The 23,823-nt window shown below is 48.9% G+C and overlaps 1 protein-coding gene across 2 annotated transcripts in view; it reads left to right on the top strand.

Moving 5' to 3' along the window:
* The window catches only part of SIDT2 (SID1 transmembrane family member 2), a 292,970-nt gene that overhangs the window by 116,804 nt on the left and 152,343 nt on the right, over positions 1-23,823 (top strand). The window lies entirely within an intron of this gene.

Below are 23,823 nucleotides of genomic sequence, written 5' to 3'. Positions count from 1 at the left end.
TGTTTGCTATTACTATTGTGCTGATGATAATTGGGGTGGCGGATGTTTATGGGACCGGCGGCGACCGGGAGTATGTGGAACTGACCTCCTCCCGACTTGTTTTTCTTTTTTGGGAGTTATAGATTAGAATGCTCTTTTCTTACTCCCTATATTCAGATGTTATAATTCTTCCTTATTCTTTTCTCCTCTTTCTTCCTTGTCCTATATTTCGGGTTTATTGGGCGACAGACACACTGCTGGGGGGGGGGGGGGGGGGGGGGGTAGGCCGTAGCCTCTGCATGCGTGTAGGGTGGGGGGTTGGGGGATGGGATTTTTGCTTTCTTATTTCGGTTTCTATGGTGCCTTGAATTTTTTCCTTTGTTTTGTCTCTCTTTCTTTATTCTCTCTTGGGTCCGGGTTTGCTGCAGCTTTGGGGCGGGTGGCGGTGAGCGGTGATATGATGGTTGGTATAACTCCCGTTGCATAAATTTTGAGCTGCCATGCTGCCGTGAGGGACTTGACTATTGGGTAACTTGATTGCGTGGCACACTTGCTGCTACTGTCATCTCACGCTTGCACGGACTCCACTTTCTTTGCCTTTCTTTTTGTATTAAAAAAAAAACGCAACTGTCGGATTTCAATAGTTGCTACTAAAATATAAAACAAACCTTCATGACTCCTGGGGCGCGGGATCACACATCTTCCAGTGTAAATTTAAATGCTTGCATGTTGTATTAATGTGATACTGTGTCATCGTATTGCTTGCTTTGGTGCAACAAACGTATCCGTGGCCGGCCGAATGGTTGTGGGCCCGTATTTGTTCTTTGCCTAATGCACAATAAAGGTTTACAAAAATTAAAAAAAAAAAAAAAAAAGTCTGTCACAATGCCAGTCCGTCTCCATTCAAATCTCCGGTTGCAAAGCCAATTCCACAATTGATCTAGGTGCCCCCCAATATTGTTGGTCACCAAAAATGCCACAGCAAATTGATGCTTTTAAGGAGCCCATGCTGCAGATACTTGGTGTTCTTCTGGCTCCCAGTGGCATGCCTTTGGGCCGGCGGATCTGTCCTCCGTGCCATCTGGTCTTACCCCCTTGCACCCCTTAGGGGTCTCATAAAGACTGTGGTTCAAAATTACCTAGCTTCAAGACCTACGTCCGTCCCTCCCTTGTGGGCGTTGGTGCGGGATGTCACCAGGATCCAGTATTGATTCCAGTGTCTGACCCCTAACAGACTTCAACCTGATCCTGACCGATGTTGCGCTACAAAATTACTAAAGCACCGCTGGTCACCAGACAGCCTAAGTCTCATCAAAGTGAGTTTTTCAGGGTGGATGTGCCATAAGAAGCTCCACTGCATTTTAGGCTCTGATCCTGACCCATACTTGCCACCACCCAGATATCTTGATGATAGGGATGGGATCCTCATTAGGATGGTGATAATTTTTACATGGACTTACAAGAAGCTAGTGGGCTTGATTCTTCTCCAAGTACAGGGTTGCACTCTCCATTTGGACCACCAGTGGCAGACAGTGGGTCATTTGCAGTAATAATCCGAAAAGCAGCTCAGGTCTTGGACCTTCTGCTGCCCTCTGTTGAAAATAAACTAACATTCTTACAACGTGAGCCAGCCACATCTGAGCGCTTACTCTTTCAACAATGCCCTCACTAATACCTCTATAGGGACCTTTTCAAAGGCCTATTTTTCCTACCTTTGACTAGGCAGGTAGGCCAATGTCACACTCTGTCATCTGGCCATCCTGATTTTCTAACTAAGCACCCTACTTCAAAGAGTCTGGTTGTTCAGGCCACAACCAGCAATGTGAACCCAAATTAATTTCCCACACCTTCTCTGGATAGGACGTCTAAGAGGACTCGGCCATTTGGTAAACACCTTATCTCCTTTGCTAGCCTACTATTGGGATCAGTGAACACCGTCTACTTATTGGGCTGATATATGTGTGCTTCCTGGGACATAGCCAGCAAAATCTTGCTAGTGGTTCTAGAAGAATTCAGGGCCTCATGTCTCACACAGTTCAGGATGGCCAAGATGCAGCCAAAATCACAGTATTTACTGGATTCCCTGGAGAATTACAGCCCTCCTTCATGGATATGTCTTTTGATGATTCATGCTTTTTCAGTTAGAAAGGTGATTCTGCCCTGGAACACTTTGAATAAATTAGGACCAAAGCAATGCCCCTGGGTATTTTGACCCCTGCCAAACAGATTCCCCATCAGTTTAGAAAATCCTGAGTCTACTCTAGGGGGCTGGTATATAGGCAAAGTCAGTCACTGCTGCTGCAATCATCCCAGTCCTTTCAAAGCCGTGGATGTGGATCTGGCAAGCTAGATGCAGGCCAAAAAAAACATAGCTTTGCAACCCCCCTCTCCTATTCCTTTCCCCCGAGGCAGCAGCCACAAAGTCTTTTTGGGTTACCATTAGGGGTGCACAACCAGCCTGTGGGGGGCAGGATCCAGTGCTTTCTCCCAGGGTGGTGATCTATCACGTCCAACCGATGGGCCCTCAAGATTGGTCAGCATGGCTATGTCCTAACCTTTCTTTCTGCTCTACCAATTCTATCCGATATCAAAACTAATCTCAGAGGAATCCCTTTCCATTGTGTTGCAATAGGTGTGGGTTTTACTTTTCAAAGGAATTATCGGGCTTCAGCCTCATCAGTGTCCCTATGGTGTTCACAAAGTGATTGTGGGGGTTGCTGCTTATCTGCGAAGCTCAGGGATACCAGTTTTCGCTTACAAAAGTGACTAGCTGTTGGTAACGTGCTCACCACAGTCCGTCGTAGACCACCTCCAGACGATGATGAAACTACTAACTTTGTTGAGGTTCATGGTCAACAAGCCAAAGTGACACCTGACTTTTATGCAGAGGCTTCCTTTCATTGGAGCTGTCCTGGATCAATACAGTTCAGGGTTTTTCCTCTATTGCAACAACTCCTGGAAATTAGGGTATGAGCCTGATATTTCAGCCTCGGTCCAGGATCTCAGTGAGAGCAGGTCTGAGGCTTCTTGGCCTTTTAGAATTCAACATCCTTGTGTTGACTACGCCTGATTTTATACGTAGGCTCTACAATGGAATCTGAAATTCCAGTGGGCCCATCACTAAGGAAACATACTGGATACCATTTCCATTTCAAAAGGGACTGCACACAATCTGCAGTGTTGGCTACTCAAATATAATTGGGTCAGTGACGGGCCTTTCTTCCTTTCCTACCCAGGTCTGACCTTGGTGACCGATGCGTCCCTACTGGATTGAGGAGGTTATCTGTGGGAGGTGAAGATCAGAGAACTCTTGTCTCTGATGGAAGCCCAACTCAATCAACAAAACCACTACCATCTGGTATTGTTACAAACAGGGTGGAGTGAGGTCCTGTTCTGTGGATGATTTGCTCCTCTGGAGTTGGTTGGAGCATTGGGGACCTATTCCTGATTGGGAACCATCTGACAGAGTCCTTGAATGCCAGAGCTGATGAGCTATGCAGACGGTGCCTGGCAGACCACGAATGTTGACTACATCCTGAGGTGGTACAGGCCATCCTGCAGCAGTGTGAGAAAACCCCTGGCTAGATCTTTCTGCTACCATCAAGAATATGCAGTGTCCAAAGTTTTTTGCCTCGGAGTTTCTGCAAGGAACACTTGTTAGGAGATACATTTTAGCTGTAATGGAATGCAGGACTCTAGTAAGCCTTCCTGTCTCTGTCTGTCGTGCCACAAGTTCCGAAAAAGATCGAAACGACGGGCCAAACTACTTCTAGTGGTTCTGGATAGGTCCAATAGAGTGTGGTACCTAGACCTTTTGGTTGTATGTGCCTCCAGTAAGGCATCCATCTTAAGAGGAAATTCTATCTCAGCAACAGGGCAGGGTCTTCCACCTGAATCTACGCAATCAACCCCACCGTATATGGATATTGAGCGGCAACTGTTGACTATGAATGATCAGCTGCCAGAAGTGATGGTTGTCATCCTTTTCACCCAGATGCCTTTCCAGGAAGTCCATTTATGCTGGGTGATAGGACAAATTTGTGTCATGGTGGGATAGCTGCAAGATTGACCCTTTACACTCCAAGTTTTAGAATGTTCTTTTGCTTGTTTTGTGTTTGGCCCACCAAGCCACCAAGACCTTAAACTGGGCACTACAAAAGTTTATTTGTTGACCTCTTTGGCATTTTATATTTGACTGGCCAATTGTCCTGTTTTAATTTACCCATAGTGATGAGGTTTATAAAAGGTTTGCAACATGTTTCCTCCTAAATCATTAGTGGTGCTACAGTGGGACCTTAATTCAGTCTTAATGTTTCTCATGTGTACACCACTTGAGACTATGCATAGCTGATAACAGGCTATTGACTTGAAAGACTGTCTTCCTCTTTATGGTTACTTCATCTCATCTCTTTAGTGAGCTTCAAGCACTGTTGGTGAATCCTCTCTAAGCCACCTTTTTTCCAGACAAACTGGTGTTGAAAACTCAGGAAGCTTTCTTGCCTAAAATTGTGCATCTTTTTCACTTTAGGCAATCTATCACTCTGCCTAGGTTATTTGCCTCTCCTCACCCCTCGGAATAGGCAGAGAAGCTTCGCTGGGTGAAAGAGTCAAGCAAGAAACTGACATCCGCACAAAGAGCGGCGCTTATATGTGGCTCAGCTCCAATACTTTCAGGGCAGTAGAGAGTCAACGTGGTGCTGCATGGCTCCACCTAGAAGCGCACAGGAGCATTGCGTGAGAAAATATTTCTTGGTACAGTCTGGCACCTGGGGGGTATTCTAAGTTGAGGGACCTGCAATTAAATTCACAGGAAAGCGTGTTATGGAAAGTGGGTAACTTGGTCCAGGGTTTTCCAAAGTCGGTCCTGGAGGGCCTGATCCATGCCAGATTTTTAAGCATGGCATGGATCCGGCCTTCCAAAACCAACTTTGGCGAATCCTAATCCATTGTTACATTGGCTGGGGGCTGCCCAGGTTGAGGTATGGCTTTCAGGCACTGCCAAGGCGCCCCTCATCATTTACCTTGGGCAGATAAACTTGGTGAATTGAAGCAGCTCCCAAAGCCACAAAATAAAGGTTACAAAGAGCGATTTGCCTTTGTGTGAAAGGCAGTGGGCGCTGACAGCCAGGCAATGCATCTTTCTCGGAAGTGGTGATGTGAAACAATTCAACCAAAGCACCTGTCATGTGTACGCCCTCTAGGCCAAATGAAAAGCTGTGTCTGTGGTTAGGCCAGAACTATTCTGGGAGCTGCTTGGTTAAAATGCAGAGCTCAGAAGCAGGTTGGGAGGAAACCCTAGCCACAGTAACACGGAGGCATTTCCTTAATTTAGGGGGCTAATGCATGCCTAAAAATGAACACTCAATCCACTGTTTTTGGGCATATTTATGTGATCGGGCTTCATCAACTTTTCTAATTTCTAACTGCTTCTTTATACAAAAGCAGTGTCACCTGTCCATTTCTCGAGAACTCTCAAGTTTCTGTATTTACATCTGTGGTTCCCTGTGAAGGGAGCACTTATTTGAAAAATGATCTTGAGTGTTTGATAGTAGCTCGAGAGAAGGGATGAACCCTGGTCCTCGTGTGTTGGTCAGAACATGAGTTTGCAGCCATCCCTTGCCGGTCTGACCTTTGAAGCAGCTTTAGAAGTATGTTGTGTTCTACATCTTGAGTTGGAGTTTGTAGAATGCTCCAACTCGTAGAATGTTGCTTGTGTTGTGTGATTTCTGAGCTCGTTTGTGAAGCTTTCCTCTGGATGTCCGTTGGAGCAAGTTCAAACGAGACAACAGCAATAGCTCTACTACAGCTGTGTGTTTTCTACAAATAAACATTTTCATGAGCCTGGCGTTCATTGCGCCATAACAAAGTGGTCCTATGCTATTGTTTTTCCAAAGTGTCTTTCAAAATAGGCCTTTCATCCGTTACAATAGCGTTTGTCATCCATTTCTCAGTTTTTTTTTTGATAACCAATTTTATTGATTTTTAGGTCTCGCCTATCCCATTCCGCAAAAAATGGATAGGGGAGAATTATAGTGGGCAAAGTAAGTTCTCAAACCATCGGGTGGATTTCAAACGGTTCACGTGAACACAAGCACGCGCTTTTCCCTCGCTCCCGAGCCGCCTGCCTCTGAGAGCTTCACTTCAAAGGGCTCCGCTCCCCCGCCCACTGCTTCACAATTCACGGCCGCCAGGCCGTGTCTCCCATTTCCCCTCTCCCGCCCCCTGCTTCACACTCCGAGCTGGCAACTAAGCCTTGTCCTCTCACTGTTCACGCTGATCGCATTAGCAGCAGCTGGCTCTGCAGGCTTTTTGTTTCATTTTCGTAGTGCTTTCCACAAACTTAAGTTATATTACACAATTACAGTTTCATGTGTTTTTGTAGACACGGGGAGATTAATCGGCAGCCAGGCCGTGTCTCCCATTTCTCCTCCCCCGCCCCCTGCTTCACACTCAGAGCTGGCAACTAAGCCTTGTTCTCTCACTGTTCACGCTGATCGCATTAGCAGCAGCTGGATCTGCAGGCTTTTTGTTTCATTTTCGTAGTGCTTTCCACAAACTTCAGTTATCCCTCGCCCACTGCTTCACACTTCACGGCCGCCAGGCCGTGTCTCCCATTTCTCCTCCCCCGCCCCCTGCTTCACACTCAGAGCTGGCTACTAAGCCTTGTCCCTCACTGTTCACGCTGATTGCATTAGCAGCAGCTGGCTCTGCAGGCTTTTTGTTTAATTTTCGTAGTGCTTTCCACAAAAATCAGTTATATTACACAATTACAGTTTCATGTGTTTTTGTAGACACAGGGAGATTATTCGGCAGCTCAGGACATTACTTAAATGTCTTTAACAGAGGTGCCTATTAATCTCCCTGTGTCTACAAAAAATATGAAACTAACTGTGTAATGTTATTGGTGCTTGTGGAAAGCACTACGAAAACGTAGGCTTTGGTGTCACTGCTTGTTTCCTTTGGGTGAGGGCTTGTTTGTTACGTCACCACGGAGCTTCAAAGTGAGCGCTCTCACCTTCCGGATTGGTGTTGAGCCCTCCCCCACCCACCGAGCACGAATGCAACATTTCCCTTCACCCACCCTTTCCTTGTGCTCACTCTATGCACTATTGGTACGTAGGGCAATACACCACACTTCTCCCACTTCAAAGCACTACAGGCTGCATTACCGAAAGTACCATGTTGACGGGGCCAATGCCTAAAAAGCTACTGTATTGAAGCATGCTAAACAGCACACGTTCTCTTTAGCCTCACCTTGCACTGCCGGATTGCTTCCTCGTGACTCCTTTGCCCTTTCAATGGAAGTTGCTTAGAAACGACACACCCGGGGCTGCAGGGGTGTGGAATGTCGAGATGCCGCCTGTAGCAGTCCATGGCCCAGGGCAGATTCTCCTTTTCCGCCTTTCTTGTCCCAGACAGTGGCAGCACTACTGGTACGTAGGGCATTACACCGCACTGATCTCCCTTCTAAGCACTACAGGCTACATTACTGATACAGACTTTAGTGATACAATTTTCACCTTTCTCAAATGTCCTCTGCCGTGCTAGGCTTCGAACTTGTGGCCTTCAATTCCCTATTTTTGAGCAGAGCGGGTTATTGGCCTCTGCCATTTCCCCCCACACAGTCACTGTTAGAACATTATTTTGAAATTACTAAACTTCCATACCACCTAGTTAGTTTAAAAAAAAATAAAACTTCCCAAAAGGCAGTGAGACAGCTCTCTGATCTCTCTGATTTAAAGTATGTTTGTTATTTTTTTGTTTTATTTTATTTGGCACATGCTGTGCAGCCGAAATACAATTTGGAAATATACTCATAGTGTGGGAAATGTGTAAGACATATTGACGGGCTACTGGCAATGAACATCATAGAACTGTGAGATAGCTCGCCTGATAATGGTAGGGAATAGAGGCAGGCGTGCAACACCCATTGGACTAAAAGGGCTTCAGCCCTCCTCTTCCCCCCCCCCCCGTCGTGTGTGGCAGCCCGGGCTCAGACAGACAGCTTCCGGGCACGCACACAGCCGCACGCGATTACTTCACAGGTCTTTTAAAGACCATTTGCATGTTAATGAGGCCTTGCTGTTGTTTCATCCCTTCTAAGAGCCCCTAAAGCTCCACTCTGCCTATTGATTAAAGATTCAGCCCACCCCCCGAAATATTTTCTTGGCCCTCCTTCCCACCCCCCCTGAAATTTGGCTCTAGTTGCGCCTCTGAATAGAGGGTACCACTTCCATACAGAAACAACCCCACTGAGCAGACAAGTGCAATATGCACACTGGCATGACTGTATTTATGCACTTTCTTTTACAATTTCTTAATCCTCTGAAGATATTTATACAGATTGCCCTATCCAGAATCTGATCTCAATACTGGATGAACATTTACTGTGGTTGTCCGTATTAGTTTAGAACTCGGAACCATGTGTCGAAGAATGAGCAAACATAATTTTATAATCATGGCCACTACAAAAATGTAATTTGTGGATGTCGAATTTCCATGTATGCCTCACACACCTCATAGTCTGTTGTCTCCTACGTAGTTATCAGATTTGAGGGGAAAAAAGTCAGTTTCCAGCTCAGGCTGTTTAAAAGCTACGAAAATTGCTGCACATGGCTTTCGGTGCTCTACCAGACACTTCACAAAAGTTAGCTGCCCACTGTTGGGGCGTAAAACTCCTCTTCGTGTAAAGACATGTGCCCCTACCCTGAGTCCAGCTCTCCAGAGAAGGTGTCCTGTTCAATATACTCCACGGAACATTCTTTGCTATAGAATTGCCAGGCACCTGTTAAACCCCATTAAAGCTACGTCTTGGCCAACTTGCCCTAAATTTTGCATGTGGTGCAACCTTTTTTTTGTGGGGGTCTGCCCCTCCTGTAATAAGAGCTCGTTGCAATCACTATCACTGAGAAGTAATGGCCTTGGAGAGCCAGTAATTGATAGTTCATGAAGTTGGAACCCCATTTCATTCTCCTGAGCATCGCCCTCACTCTATCCATCTATCTATCGCCCTCACTCGATCCATCTATCGCCCTCACTCTATCCATCGATCTATCGCCCTCACTCTATCTATCACCCTCACTCTATCTATCACCCTCACTCTATCTCTCTATCGCCCTCACTCTATCTATCGCCCTCACTCTATCTATCGCCCTCACTCTATCTATCACCCTCACTCTATCTATCACCCTCACTCTATCTCTCTATCGCCCTCACTCTATCTATCGCCCTCACTCTATCTATCGCCCTCACTCTATCTATCGCCCTCACTCTATCCATCTTTCAACCCCCCTATCCATCTATCTATCGCCCTAACTCCTATCTATCTATCTATCTATCTATCTATCTATCTATCTATCTATCTATCTATCTATCTATCTATCTATCTATCTATCTATCTATCGCCCTGACTCTATCTATCACCCTGACTCTATCTATCACCCTGACTCTATCTATCACCCTCACTCTATCTATCGCCCTCACTCTATCTCTCTATCGCCCTCACTCTATCTATCGCCCTCACTCTATCCATCTTTCAACCCCCCTATCCATCTATCTATCGCCCTAACTCCTATCTATCTATCTATCTATCTATCTATCTATCTATCTATCTATCTATCTATCTATCTATCTATCTATCTATCTATCTATCGCCCTCACTCTATCTATCACCCTCACTCTATCTATCGCCCTCACTCTATCTCTCTATCGCCCTCACTCTATCTCTCTATCGCCCTCACTCTATCTCTCTATCGCCCTCACTCTATCCATCTTTCAACCCCCCATCCATCTATCTATCGCCCTAACTCTATCTATCTATCTATCTATCTATCTATCTATCTATCTATCTATCTATCTATCTATCTATCTATCTATCTATCTATCGCCCTCACTCTATCTATCTATCGCCCTCACTCTATCTCTCTATCGCCCTCACTCTATCTCTCTATCGCCCTCACTCTATCTCTCTATCGCCCTCACTCTATCTCTCTATCGCCCTCACTCTATCTATCGCCCTCACTCTATCTATCGCCCTCGCTCTATCTATCGCCCTCACTCTATCTATCGCCCTCACTCTATCTATCGCCCTCACTCTATCCATCTTTCAACCCCCATCCATCTATCTATCGCCCTAACTCTATCTATCTAACTATCTATCGCCCTCACTCTGTCCATCTATCTATCGCCCTCACTCTGTCCATCTATCTATCGCCCTCACTCTTTCCATCTATCTATCGCCCTCACTCTTTCCATCTATCTATCGCCCTCACTCTATCTATCTATCTTTCGCCCTCACTCTATCTATCTATCTTTCGCCCTCACTCTATCCATCTATCTATCTATCTATCTATCGCCCTCACTCTATATATGTATCTATCTATCTATCGGCCTCGGTCTATCCATCTATCGGTCTATCGCCCTCACTCTATCTATCTATCTATCTATCTATCTATCTATCTATCTATCTATCTATCTATCTATCTATCTATCTATCTATGTATGTATCTATCTATCTATCTATCTATCTCCCTCACTCTATCTATGTATGTATCTATCTATCTATCTATCTATCTCCCTCACTCTATCTATGTATGTATGTATCTATCTATCGGCCTCGGTCTATCCATCTATCCTATCTATCGCCCTCACTCTATCCATCTATCTATCGCCCTCACTCTATCTATCTATCTATCTATCTATCTATCTATCTATCTATCTATCTATCTATCTATCTCACTCTATCGCCCTCACTCTATCTCTCTCTATCGCCCTCACTCTATCTCTCGCTATCGCCCTCACTCTATCTCTCGCTATCGCCCTCACTCTATCTCTCGCTATCGCCCTCACTCTATCTCTCTCTATCGCCCTCGCTCTATCTATCGGCCTCGGTTTATCCATCTATCTACCCCGTCACTCTATCTGCCTCAGTCTATCTATCTATCTATCTATTGCCCTCACTCTATCTATCGCCCTCACTCTATCTATCTATCGCCCTCACTCTATCTATCTATCGCCCTCACTCTATCTATCTATCTTTCGCCCTCACTCTATCTATCTATCTTTCGCCCTCACTCTATCCATCTATCTATCTATCTATCTATCTATCGCCCTCACTCTATATATGTATCTATCTATCTATCGGCCTCGGTCTATCCATCTATCTGTCTATCGCCCTCACTCTATCTATCTATCTATCTATCTATCTATCTATCTATCTATCTATCTATCTATCTACCTATCTATCTATCTCCCTCACTCTATCTATGTATGTATGTATCTATCTATCGGCCTCGGTCTATCCATCTATCCTATCTATCGCCCTCACTCTCAATCAATCAATCAGAGCATTTATATAGCGCACTACTCACCCGGGGGGTCTCAAGGCGCTTGGGGAGGGGGGTCCGCTACTGCTCGAACAGCCAGGTCTTGAGCTGCTTCCTGAATGCGAGGTGGTCCTGGGTCACGTGGAGGTGTGTCGGGAGGGAGTTCCAAGTCTTGGCGGCCAGGTAGGAGAAGGACCTTCCTCCTGCGGTGGCTCTTCAGATGCGGGGGACGGCGGCGAGGGCGTGGCTGGTCGATCGGAGCTGGCGTGTGGGGGTGTAGAAGTTGAGGCGGCTGTTGAGGTATCTTGGGCCTTGGTTGTGTAGGGCTTTGTATGCGTGGGTGAGGAGACGGAAGGTGATTCTCTTGTTGACTGGGAGCCAGTGCAGGTCTCTCAGGTGTCCGGAGATGTGGCTGTGTCGGGGGATGTCGAGGATGAGTCTTGCTGAGGCGTTCTGGATCCGTTGGAGTCTCTTCTGGAGCTTGGCGGTGGTTCCGGCGTAGAGGGCGTTGCCGTAGTCCAGTCGGCTGGTGACGAGGGCCTGGGTGACCGTCTTCCTGGTCTCGGTGGGGATCCACCGGAAGATCTTACGTAGCATGCGCAGGATGTTGAAGCACGACGAGGAGACGGCGTTGACTTGTCTGGTCATGGAGAGGGAGGAGTCCAGGACGAAGCCCAGGTTGCGTGCGTGGTCTGTTGGTTTGGGTGCGCTGCCCAGGGCGGGGGGCCACCAGGAGTCGTCCCAGGCGGAGGGTGATGATCCCAGGATGAGGACTTCCGTCTTATCTGAGTTCAGTTTCAGGCGGCTGGTCATCATCCACTCGGCTACGTGTTTCATCCCTTCGTGAAGGTCGGCTCTGGCGGCGGCGGGGTCGTTGGTCAGGGAGAGGATCAGCTGGGTGTCGTCGGCGTAGGAGATGACGTTGAGGTTGTGCTGGCGTGCGATGGCCGCAAGGGGGCTCATGTAGACATTGAAGAGGGTGGGGCTGAGCGAGGAGCCTTGAGGGACGCTGCAGATGACTTCGTGGCTTCTGATCTGAACGGGGGGAGGCGGACTCTGTGTCCTTCCGACGAGGAAGGAGATGATCCATTCTAGTGCCTTCTCCTGGATTCCGACGTTGCTGAGGCGCTGCACTAGGGTGCGGTGGCAGACAGTGTTGAATGCCGCGGAGAGGTCCAGGAGGATGAGGGCCGCTGTTTCTCCGTTGTCGAGCAGGGCTCGGATGTCATCGGTGGCTGCGATGAGGGCGGTCTCGGTGCTGTGGTTGGCCTGGAAGCCAGACTGCGAGAGGTCGAGGGATCCGTTCGTCTCGAGGAAGGCTGCCAGCTGCTTGTTGACGGTCTTCTCGATGACTTTGGCCGGAAACGGGAGGAGCGAGATGGGGCGGTAGTTTTTGAGTACTGTGGGGTCCGCTGATGGTTTTTTCAGTAGGGCGCTGAGTTCGGCGTGCTTCCAGCTCTCCGGGAAGGTAGCGGTGTCGAAGGAGGTGTTGATGATGTCCCGCAGGTGGGGTGCGATGACGGCGTCGGCCTTGTTGAAGACGTGGTGGGGGCAGGGGTCGCTAGAAGATCCGGAGTGGATGGAGTTCATCGTGCGGATGGTGTCTTCGGTGCAGATCGGGGTCCAGGCGTTGGTGTGTTCGTGGGGTGCGTCGGTTGTGTACTGAAGCTGTTGTGTATGTCTGCAATCTTGTGGAAGTAGGAGGCGAGGGAGTTGCAGAGGTCTTGTGATGGGGTGATGTCGTTGGTTCCGGCGTTGGGGTTGGAGAGCTCTTTGACGATGTTAAAGAGTTCCTTGCTGTTGTGTGCGTTGTTGTCCAGTCGTTCTTTGAATGCAGTTTTCTTGGTGGTGTGGATGAGTTGGTGGTGTTTTCGGTTGGCGAGCTTGAGGGTGGTCATGTTGTCTGGTGTTGGGTCTCTGCGCCAGGCTTTCTCGAGGGCTCAGCAGTTCTTTTTGGAGATCTTGAGTTCGTCGGTGAACCATGGGGCTTTCTTGCTGCCGGGTCTGCCGGGTCTGCTAGGCGGGGTCCTCAGCGGGGCGAGGTCGTCTGCGCAGTTGCTGATCCACTTTGTGAGTTTGTTGGCGGCTTGGCTGGCGTTCGCTGAGCTGGCCGGGGGGTCCTGGCTCAGGGTTGCAGCGAGCTGGTCGGGCGTGATCTTGTTCCAGTTTCTGCATGCAACCTGTTGTTGGTGGTGGTGGATCGTGTTCTTTCTGAAGCTGAAGTGGATGCAGCTGTGGTCCGTCCAGTGGAGTCCGGTGGCGTGGCTGAAGGCGATGTTCTTGGTGGATGAGAAGACGGGGTCGAGCGTGTGTCCGGCGTAGAGCGTGGGGGTGGTCACCAGCTGCTTGAGACCGAGGTTGGCGAGGTTGTCCAGCAGGGTGGTGGTGTTGCGGTCGTTGTTGTTCTCCAGGTGGAAGTTGAAGTCCCCGAGGAGGATGTAGTCAGTGGAGGGGAGGGCGTGCGGGCTGATGAAGTCTGCGATGTCTTCGCTGAATTGTGTGCGTGATCCCGGGGGTCTGTAGAGGAGGGGGCCTCTGACGGGTGGTCTTGGGGTCGGTGTGGATCTGGAAGTGCAGGTGTTCGGCGGCTGTGAGGGTGTCGTCGGAGTTGGTCGTGATGCGGATGGTGTTCTTGTGGACGATGGCGATGCCTCCTCCAGTCTGGTTGATGCGGTCCCTTCGGGTGATCTTGTATCCGCCCGGGATGGCGATGGCGATGTCGGGCGCCGAGGAGGCGTTCATCCAGGTCTCCGTGAGGAAAGCGGCGTCTGGTGATGTTGTGTCGAGCAGGTTCCAGAGTTGGACGGCGTGTCTGTGGACGGAGCGGGTGTTGATCAGGATGCACTTCAGGTGGTTGTTGCTGGTGGTCTGCTTGGTGGGCGCCGGTGCACTGCAGGTCCGGATGCAGGTGTACTTGCAGAAGTGGCAGCTGAAGTGTCCGTGGGTGCGTCTCGGGGTGGCTCGGTAGCATCCCGGGATCCGGCCGGTGTTGAGTGCGTTGAGTTCGGTGGCGTTGTAGGTCCGGCGGGTGGGCTGGTGTCTGCGGGGGCCAGGGGTCCTGGCGCTGGGCGCGGGCCAGACTCTATCTATCGCCCTCACTCTATCCATCCATCTATCGCCCTCACTCTATCCATCCATCTATCGCCCTCACTCTATCCATCCATCTATCGCCCTCACTCTATCCATCCATCTATCGCCCTCACTCTATCCATCCATCTATCGCCCTCACTCTATCCGTCTATCTATCTATCGCCCTCACTCTATCTATCGCCCTCACTCACTATCTATCGCACTCGCTATCTATCGCCATCAATCTATCTATTTATCTATCGCCCTCACTCAGATAGATAGCCCTCACTCTATCTGTCTCCCTCCCTCCCTCTATCTATCTATCTATCTATCTATCTATCTATCGCCCTTCCTCTATCTTTCGTCTTCACTCTATCTATCTATCGCATCACCACAGCATCACTCTGGGGCACCACAACATCACTGTGCGCTACCATAGCATCACTGAACGCCACAGCATCACTCGTCGCCACCACTCAGCGCCACCACAGCATCAATCTGTGCAACCATTCAACAACAACTGGTTCAAATATGTTCTCTCAATGTTTCAAGCTTTATTACCAATGTTTAAGTATTAATCATTAAAAGCCATTGTTATTTGTAATATCAATACATCTAAGTCACATAAATACAACACATACTGCATTACAAATGCTATAGGTGTCACATTTGCCAAAGTTAAAACTATTGGCATTGTAAATGACAAAGCTATTAATTTCGCTATTTTCAAAACCAACACATAAGTGAAAAATGTGTCATTTACAATACCAATAGATCAAACTTTCCTAATGCGAGACCTATTGCATTGCAAATGCTTGTTTTTAAAACGGGGAAGGTAAATACAGCACAAACACCATATCAAGTGCGATACATTAAATGACTGTCATCACTAAATATGCGGCGGCACACTTATGTGCCGCACCCGTCCCTAGTGTCGCACACACACTCAACGTCAGAAGGGTGAGGTCGATTTTGTTATTCAATGTGGCCCAACCATTTACCCCAGACCCTCCCATATTTGTCTGGACATCCCCAGGCTTCGTACAATGGTTTCTCCTGCACCATGTACCAGTCTACGCCTTTGCGCCATTTGATTACAGATCGTGGGGAGGGAATTTTCCATGAGGCAGCAATATCCCTGCTTGACGATGGCGGTGCCCAGAAAGACATTTTCTTCCCTGGTCCCATCCAGGCCATCTGTAATCCCTAGTAACGGGTTCAAGGGTTTGAGTGGCACCTCCCAGCCCAGGATGTCCGTCAGCTCAGCTACCAGAGCCTCCCAGTATGGCGTGAGACGTGGGCATGCCCATACCATATTGTAAAAGTCTGCTGGTTCTGACACACATCGTGTGCAAGATGGAGTGGTCCTTAGGCCCGCTCGATGGATGTGTATAATGTAAAGCTGAATGCCAAGCCAGCAGGACTGCTCGAGTCACTGCTGGTAGGTCAATGGTTATTGGGCCTCTGTAAATCATTGTCTGGATCTGTGTCAGTCCCAGCTCCTCCAGCTCAATCCTGTCAGACCAGCCCCCATTAAACCAGTCATGCAGAACGAGCAGTCTGATTGCTAGGTAGTATAAATAAAGATTAGTCATCCCCATGCCTCTGTCAAAGGGTGGGATCTGGCAGTGGGCGAAGCCAAACGGGACCGCGAGCCTCTCCAGAGAAATCTTGCAGCCATACTATCTAGTTCCCTAAACCCCCTGCGTAGAAAGTGTGTTCTGGATAGTGTACAGAAAATGGGGAGAACTATCATTTTCAATAGGGCTAATCTCCCTAGGGGGGGTTGAGTGGCAGATTTTGCCATTTTCTGAGATCTTCCTTAGCCTTCCTGACCAGTAGGGTGATGTTGAGAGACCACACCAGGTCTGGGAGTAACGAGACCCAGACCCCTCGGTATTTGAATGATTGCCGCTGTATCGGGATGGTGGACGTCAAGTCAAAGCAATGTTGGGGTACCAAGGTAGACCTGGCAGGGTTTAGGCACAGTCCTGTTGCTTGTTCAAAAGCACGGAGGATCTGGAGGCATTTAGGCCCAGAGTATTCTGGGTCTGCTAGAAACAGCAGGGCGTCGTCCGCATAGAAGGCGATCTTGTCCTCTTGGGTTCCCTTCCATCTCCAACCTCGTACCTGCTCCCCTGCCCTAATGTGGCAGGCTAGGGGCTCCATCGCCAGGGCAAAGAGGAGGGGCGAGAGGGGGCATCCCTGCCTCGTCCCTCTACCCATCCGGAAGATCTCCGAGAGGGCCCCATTTATAAGTACTCTTGTCTGAGGTCTGAAATAAAGAGCTTGGACGAGGTGACGGAATTGATGGTCCAGGCCAGCTGCGCCCAGCACACTATCCCGGTACTGCCAGTTGACCATATCAAAGGCTTTTCCGAAGTCCACTAGCAGGAGTGCTAGGTAGGGGGTAATCGAGTGGCGGTTCGCAAGGGCCAAATGGAGGAACTGAAGGCAGTGTCTTGTGCTGCGTGCCGGCATGAAGCCACATTGGTCTGGGTGGACTAGTGTACCGATGAGTGGTCGCAGACGTTGGGCCAGGATCACAGCGTAGCTCTTGACCTCTATGTTTATGAGTGAGATTGGGCGGTAATCTGCTCAAGATGGCGAGGAAGGCTGTGTTTTAGTTATGACAACCACGGTCACAGTGTCTGTTTCGGGAGGGAGTGTCCCTGTCTCTGCCACTTCTGCAAATAGTTTGTGGAGTAGTGTGTCTCGGTATATGGCATAGTACTCTTACAGCAACCCGTCGGGCCTGGTGTTTGCCCAGCTGCCACCATGGAGATGGCGTCGCTTATTTCCTTCTGCGCAATGGGGAGGTCTAGACTGTCCGCCTCGGATGGGTGGACCTGAGGAAGGTGGATCCCTCCCATTCTAGCCAGCTCAGAGATTGAAATCTCTGGCCTACAGGCCGAGTAGAGCCAGGAGTAATAGTCAGCGAAGGTTTGGGCTATTGTGGTTGGCATGCAGTGGGTGACTCCGAGTAGTTGTGAATCTCGGGGACTATGCGGTTTGCCAAGGGGTATGTTGCCAATCTGTGTAGTATCTTTCAGTTTTTGTCTCCCCAACCATAGACCCGGGCGATTAAGGATCTCCACAACAGTTAAGCGGAGTCTATTGAGATTTTTTTGATCTCGTCCCTCAGAAGTGTGAGCTGTCTCACTTTGTTTTCGTCTGTCTGCCCATCAGCATCCCTCTCCAGGCGAGTAGCCTGGGCTTCAAGGAGGGCAAGTCGGCTTATGAGCCGCGAACATGAGAGTGAATTGAGTTCTTCTGGGATTTCATGCCCTCCAGACATCGCATATACCCAAGCTCGATGCCCAGCTTACCATTCTCTTTGAGTGTGATGTACTAGTTGTATAGGGTGTACCTGTGGTGTCAAGATCTGGGGTCATACCGCATTGAAGTCGCCCCAAGTCACTTTCTCGCCCGGGGGCAGGGGTTGACAATGTCTTTAATGGTTCCCAGGGTAGTTGTGAGGGAGGCTGGTGGGACGTATACTGAGACTAGGTTAATGGTGTGCCACAAAGCAGCCGTAGGGGTCCCTCGTGGTGTGATTGGGTGCAAAGGGAAGTTCCGCCTAAGGAGGAAAGCCACCCCGTGTGATCCCCGTTCAAATCCAGAGTGCCAGGCTCTATCAAACCCAAATCGTTGTAGGAAGGGACATTGGTTCCCCAATAAGTGGGCCTCTTGGAGCAGAAGTGCATCTGCTGCATGTCTGTGGTCGTATCTCAGGACCGCTGTGCACTTAACCCGATCCAACAGGCCGTTCCATGATAGAACCCTAAGAGGCTCTCCGTTATGTGCTGGGTGCGTCATGGATACTGCGTTGGGCCATGGAGACGTCCGTCTCTGTTGATCTAAGGTGCGTGGTTTGAATATGAGCAGGTGTGAACTGGACTCTAGGCTTGTGATTTGCGGGCTTCATTTGCGTTTGCGCTGATGGTTGGGTTGAGTGCTGTGAGTGTCTAACAAGGTGAACCCAAACGTGGGACAATGGTCCCGATATCCCCTCTACCCCCAACCTATAGTTCTGGGACGGAAGCATCTGTCACCCAAACAATGTAGAACTTAACGAGCTTAGGCTGCTACAGTTAGTATAGAAGTTGCATGGTGGACCCCTCCTTAAATCAGGATATAGTCATTGCGTCAGTAGAAACTATCTGATGCTACTGAGTTATTGAAACCGACTCCATTGGTCCTCCGGGCAGGCCGTACCCTACTTGCGTCGCTTTGGATGAACCCCCCGTCATCAGATCCGGGCTTCTGGAGAGATCTGTATCTGTGGATGCGGTGTCCAGAGTCAAGGGGGGAAGGGGGGTTTCGTCCGGTGAGTGGGCGTTCTGAGTATCGGCTTCGTTCTCGTTGTTGTGACTTGGACTGTGACACTACCAAATGGATCTCAGATCTTTGGTTGGCCACGGTGGGCGTTGCTGAGGCGACCCTTCGGGTGCTACAGCTTCTGCAAGAGTGTGTGCATCGTCTTCGGGCTCCAGGAGACGTCAGTGGACCATTATCAGTTTGAGATTTCAGCAGAGAGGTTGTGGGCTGAGGCTAGATGGAACACTCTTCAGTCAGCCAGATCCAGACCGACTCAGGAGATTCAAAGAAGTGGGTTTTATCCTGGAAGACGACCCGAAGGCGGGCAGGGAAGAGAAGTAATTGTTGAAGATTAAGAGCGCATAGTTTTTGCTTGACGTGGATGTATAAGCGTCGTTGTGCCTGGACTTTTCTGTAATCCGGGACGACCATTATGTGCCCTTGGTAGGACAGGGTGCTTTGGGTACGGACGTCTTTTAAAATCGCATCCCTGTCTTTAAAGTTAAGGATCCTGGCAATGATGGGCCGGTGCAGGGTGCCTGTCGGTGGTTTGGGCGACTGGGATCGGTGTGCCTGTTCTACTGCAAACCAAGCTGATAGGGTGCCCTCTGGCCTCCAGGACTTGGCCCAATTCTCGATGAGGGTCGCCGCTTGGCCTTGCTCGATCTCTTCAGGGAAACCCACCAGTCGGAGGTTGTTATGCCTCAAGCGGTTTTCAGCGTCTTCCGCTCTCCTGTGCAGTTCTTTTGTGTGGGTCCGCAGTTGGGTTACTTGGTCTTTTAGCTGTTGAGTGTCGTCCTCGACAGTGGAGAGATGGGATTCCGCTTCTGTGATGCGGGCCATGGCGTTACGGAGGTTCTGCCGTATGAGGGCCATGTCTACTCGGACTTCCCCGATTTTAATTTCAAATGAGGCCTTTGATGATCTGATGACCTGGAGGATTGTGGAAAGGTCAGTTTTGGAGAGAGTAGGCTTCTCTGGCACCCTCTATGGGCCTGAGTTTGTTTAAGGTGAATTTGTCCATTTTGGTTGGCACTGCAGTAGATTTTGGGCCTCTGTCTTTTCCCATGATTGAAGGGAGACAAGATGGGTGACCCGTTCTCAGTAGTGTCTCTGGGTCGCTTAGTAGCTGTCTGGTCCCGGGGTGGAGAGCTGTCTCTAGTGAGAATCTGGGCTGATGTACGGGTGCTTTAGGGTCCCTTCAGCCAACCGGTAGAGTCCCTTATCTCTTTAAGGCGGGGGTTAACACTTGCCATTTTGGCCACCTGTTAGGTCTTTAGGGAGATATGAGCCTTGCGCCATGGACTCAGTTTCCCCAGGCTTCATTGGGTGGACTTGGGTTGAGGAATGTTTTGGGTACTGCCTCCCTCCCCTTCAGAACGCCGTGCCCCTGCGAGGGGCCTCTCTGTGGGCTGCCGCTGTGATGCGATGAGTTAGCCCTTGGCTCTACGGTAATCAGCCTTCCGGCAGTTGATGTACAGTTGGCATATACAGCAAGGCCTTATGCGAACTAATTGTCGGTGTGGTTGGTGGAATAGTCTTAGTTGAGCCATGGGTGGGAAATGAGACCCAATGCCTGACTGCCTCAGCGCGTTCCCCTCGTGGGCCCAGGAGTGTGGGGGCCAGCCCACCACAGTCTCTCTTGAGTCCCCTGCCTGCTGCCTTGCCTGGCTGCCCAGTCCTGTCTTAGGCCGCCTGCTTACTGCATGTGGTTGGTGCTGCAGATCTGTCTGAGTGGGCCTGGGCTCATCCAGAAGTTCTACCAGGGGGCCCGACACTGGGAGCCCTGGCTGCCAAGGCTGTGTGTCGGGGGCGGCGCTTCATCACAGACCTCGCACCCCCAGCGACCCGGGGCGGCGCTTCATCACAGACCTCGCACCCCCAGCGACCCTGGTGGGCTGCTGTTTCCCTGCGGTTCCGGCGGTAACTGGGATTTTGCTGGTTCCGGCCTTGGTGGGGCCCAGCCTTTCAGGCTCTCTGCGGAAGGGCTGCGGCTGTGATATGCAGACTGTCTGCTTCTGTGGGGTTGTCCTGTGCTGTGGTGGTTGGCTGTTCTATCCGCCACAGATCAGAGTTGCACCTCTGCTGTCAGGGACAGCTGCAAGTAGGGTCCTCTGATAACCGTTGTGCCAGATCACCGCCTGGGTCACTAGGCCGTCCCCACACTGCAACTTCAGTAGGCCACGGGGCCAGGTCTTCAGCCGCCCCGGCGAAGGAGCAGGTTCTGCAGTTCTGGTTAAGGCCACCGTGCTTCTCGTTTTACCACCATGGGCGCGCAGGCAGCAGTTGGGGCCTTACCGGTGATAGTCGCTAAGGGGCCTGGTCTTGCGGCTTCGTCGGAGTTGCACAGCGGTTTTGATGGCCACCCTGACCGCTCCTGCTGGGTCATCTTATGGTGCGTTGGCTGGGGTCTGCTGCACAGCCGGGCCCGAGGCGCCTCCCCACCACCCAGGGCAGCTTCAGAGTGGAGCTCCTGGTTTTCGCTGCTGCCGATCCCCGGAAGGAGCACGAGTCGACGTTCCCTGCTACTTTGGGCAGGCGGCGTGAATTTGTCTCCTACCGCTCCGGGTGCTGTGGTGGATCCGCCATCCTGGATGAAGCTGCCTCGTTTCTCGCGTAGCCGATCTGGGGTCTTGTGAAAACTGCAGCCGTGTCAGGAGTCAAGGCAAGGCGTCGCCGGTGTGTGTGGGTCGGGATCTTCCGCCAAAGCTGTTAATGTCCGCCGATTGGCTTATGTGGAAAGAGCAGATGACTGAGTAGTCCGGCGCACTCTTAGAGTGCGACCGCAATCTTGACGCTCAAAGCCACGGCCCCCATTGCTCTGTTAATTTGTTATTCACATTTTGCTTCTGCCATTCATCGCACATAGCATGGGGCAATGGGCCATCCCCACCCCTTTCACAAATTGCCACACTTCACTTAGAGTAGGTGCATAAACCCTGTGCACATTATTCATATCTGCCTGAAAATAACTCCTTTACCTTCCATGACGAATCTGCTTTAAAATGTGGTCTTTACATTTTATTTATTTTTTATATTGACTTTAAATCAACTATTTTGTTGACATTTGGGATGCCCAGTTAGTTGGTGATTTATTTGTGTTCTCCCTTTTACTGTTAGGAAGTGCTTGAGTAACATTGTAGTGATCTGTGATTGGAGTGCTTGATTCTGAACGGTCTGGTCAAGGCCTTGGAGCAATGGCACACTGAAACCTGGGTCAGAATTAGGGGATAACTCTCATTTATCAAGGGAAATTAAAACGACGCAAGGGCTGAAGCAAGCATGTGTTTTGGACCCAACTTTATTTATTTTGCTTATCTCTGATTTCCTTTACTAAATGAAGTACACTCATTCGCCCAAATTGTTGGGCTTCCAGCTATACAATTTATTGTATGCTTATGACCTAGTTCTCATAAACAGAACAAAGGGCAGTTTATACTGACTGATTGATGCAGCTCTTGCTTACTGTGCAAGAAACGGGCTGACCATCAACAGGAAAAAAACGAAAACATTAATAGTGCAAGGAAAAAAGGGCACAGAAGCACACCTGGTTTCTTGGACACGAAAAAATCGAAACAGTAAAAAGCTTCTGGTACCTTCGAGTTCACTTCAGTGGGAATGGAGGATACAGTGACCGCTTGGAGGAAATAAGGTAGAAAGGTTATGTTGGCTTTTGACCTGAGGTCTCTATACAACAAACTAAATGGCCCTATGCTCACTCTAGTTTTGCAGGTGGTGCATGATAAGATCTCCGGGTCGGGATCGTGCCTACTTGGATAGAATGGTATTCAAAATATACAGGTCAAACTTCCAACTACCACCGAACTCATCGCCTGCACAAATTAGGCTGGAGCCAAACAGTCTCAGGCTCGGCAGGCACCCTTTGCGATTTGTTGTCATAGGCTAAGGATAGCACCAGAGGGCTCATTGGGCTGCCCTCTTTGAAACAAACTGGAACTTAGGTTGAGCTCTCCAACACGTGTCTACTTAGATGAGGCCTTGTGCGCTCTTGACCTAATACACTACATTTTATAAAACTACTAGACTTTATAAATTGACACTTGCACAGTAATGTTTCACATTGCATTTGTGTTTTCACTTCAAAGTGGACTCTGCTTCATGGTCGCACTGCTTTCTTAGATTTTATTTTTCTTTGATTTCAAGATAAGTACTCACATTTTGAAACTGCTTTAAATTGATTTTATTGCCGTGAATTTATGACAACGGTTCGATTTTACGTGTTTCTGTATAGGTGTTTATCATGTATTAAATTGCAACGGTTGGTATTAATCAAGCAATAAAATAACTATTTGCGAGTGCTTGAATATGTAATGATTCTTTCTTGCCTCTTTCACAAATAATAGTAATCAAATGCATGTAACAAGTGAGTTGTTTTTTTTAAAACATAACTGGTGAAACCGCCACATCAGTGAACTTCTTTTAAATGTAAGTTTTTGAATGCAAGCATATGGCAGCCACGTTTGTTTTGTTTTTTCTTTGTAAAATATGCTTGCTCTTAAAAATAAAAAAAAAGCAATAATCATTACATAGTTTGCTAAGGCCAGACCGATTTTTTTATATCAGTGCTTGTGTTTTCCTTGTTTTCTGTTGGGTTGGGTGTTTTGGGGCTTCTTGTGCCAAGAAGCTAATATTCATATGCTACACATTTACACAGAACTGGTAAAGAAAGCCTATTTTTTTCAAACTTGTGGTAGTAAAACTGATTTCATCACCTTCTTTATCAAAAAGGGACACAAGCCTCCTTCCCAAGAGAACCCTAACATCTCTGTAAAATGTCCGCCTTTTCTATTGGCAAAAATAAAATCAAAGAGAATGGAATAGCTCAGGAGGCGTAATACCTCAGATCCTTGTGAAAAACATTGAAGAACCCGAGTTCAAAATAAATTTAAAAGTGGGAATATGACTAAAACTGTTGCTATGCGGACCTAATTCTTTAGATTCCAAAGCATTACCGACCACTTACATTTTCGAGGGAAAAGTAGGTGGAAGGTTTTAATACAGAAAGTACAAATTTAACCTGTGGAAAGACTTGTTTGAAGGAGTCAGAATGAAAGACTCTTACACTTACTTCTAAGAAGTTTTCATGGAAGTATATTTGTATGCAGTTTGC

This window comes from Lissotriton vulgaris, chromosome 2_1, assembly GCF_964263255.1.
Source record: "Lissotriton vulgaris chromosome 2_1, aLisVul1.2, whole genome shotgun sequence".
Classification (NCBI taxonomy): Eukaryota; Metazoa; Chordata; class Amphibia; order Caudata; family Salamandridae; genus Lissotriton; species Lissotriton vulgaris.
The sequence above is the reverse complement of the archived record's forward strand: the minus strand, read 5'-3'. Positions and strand labels throughout refer to the sequence as shown.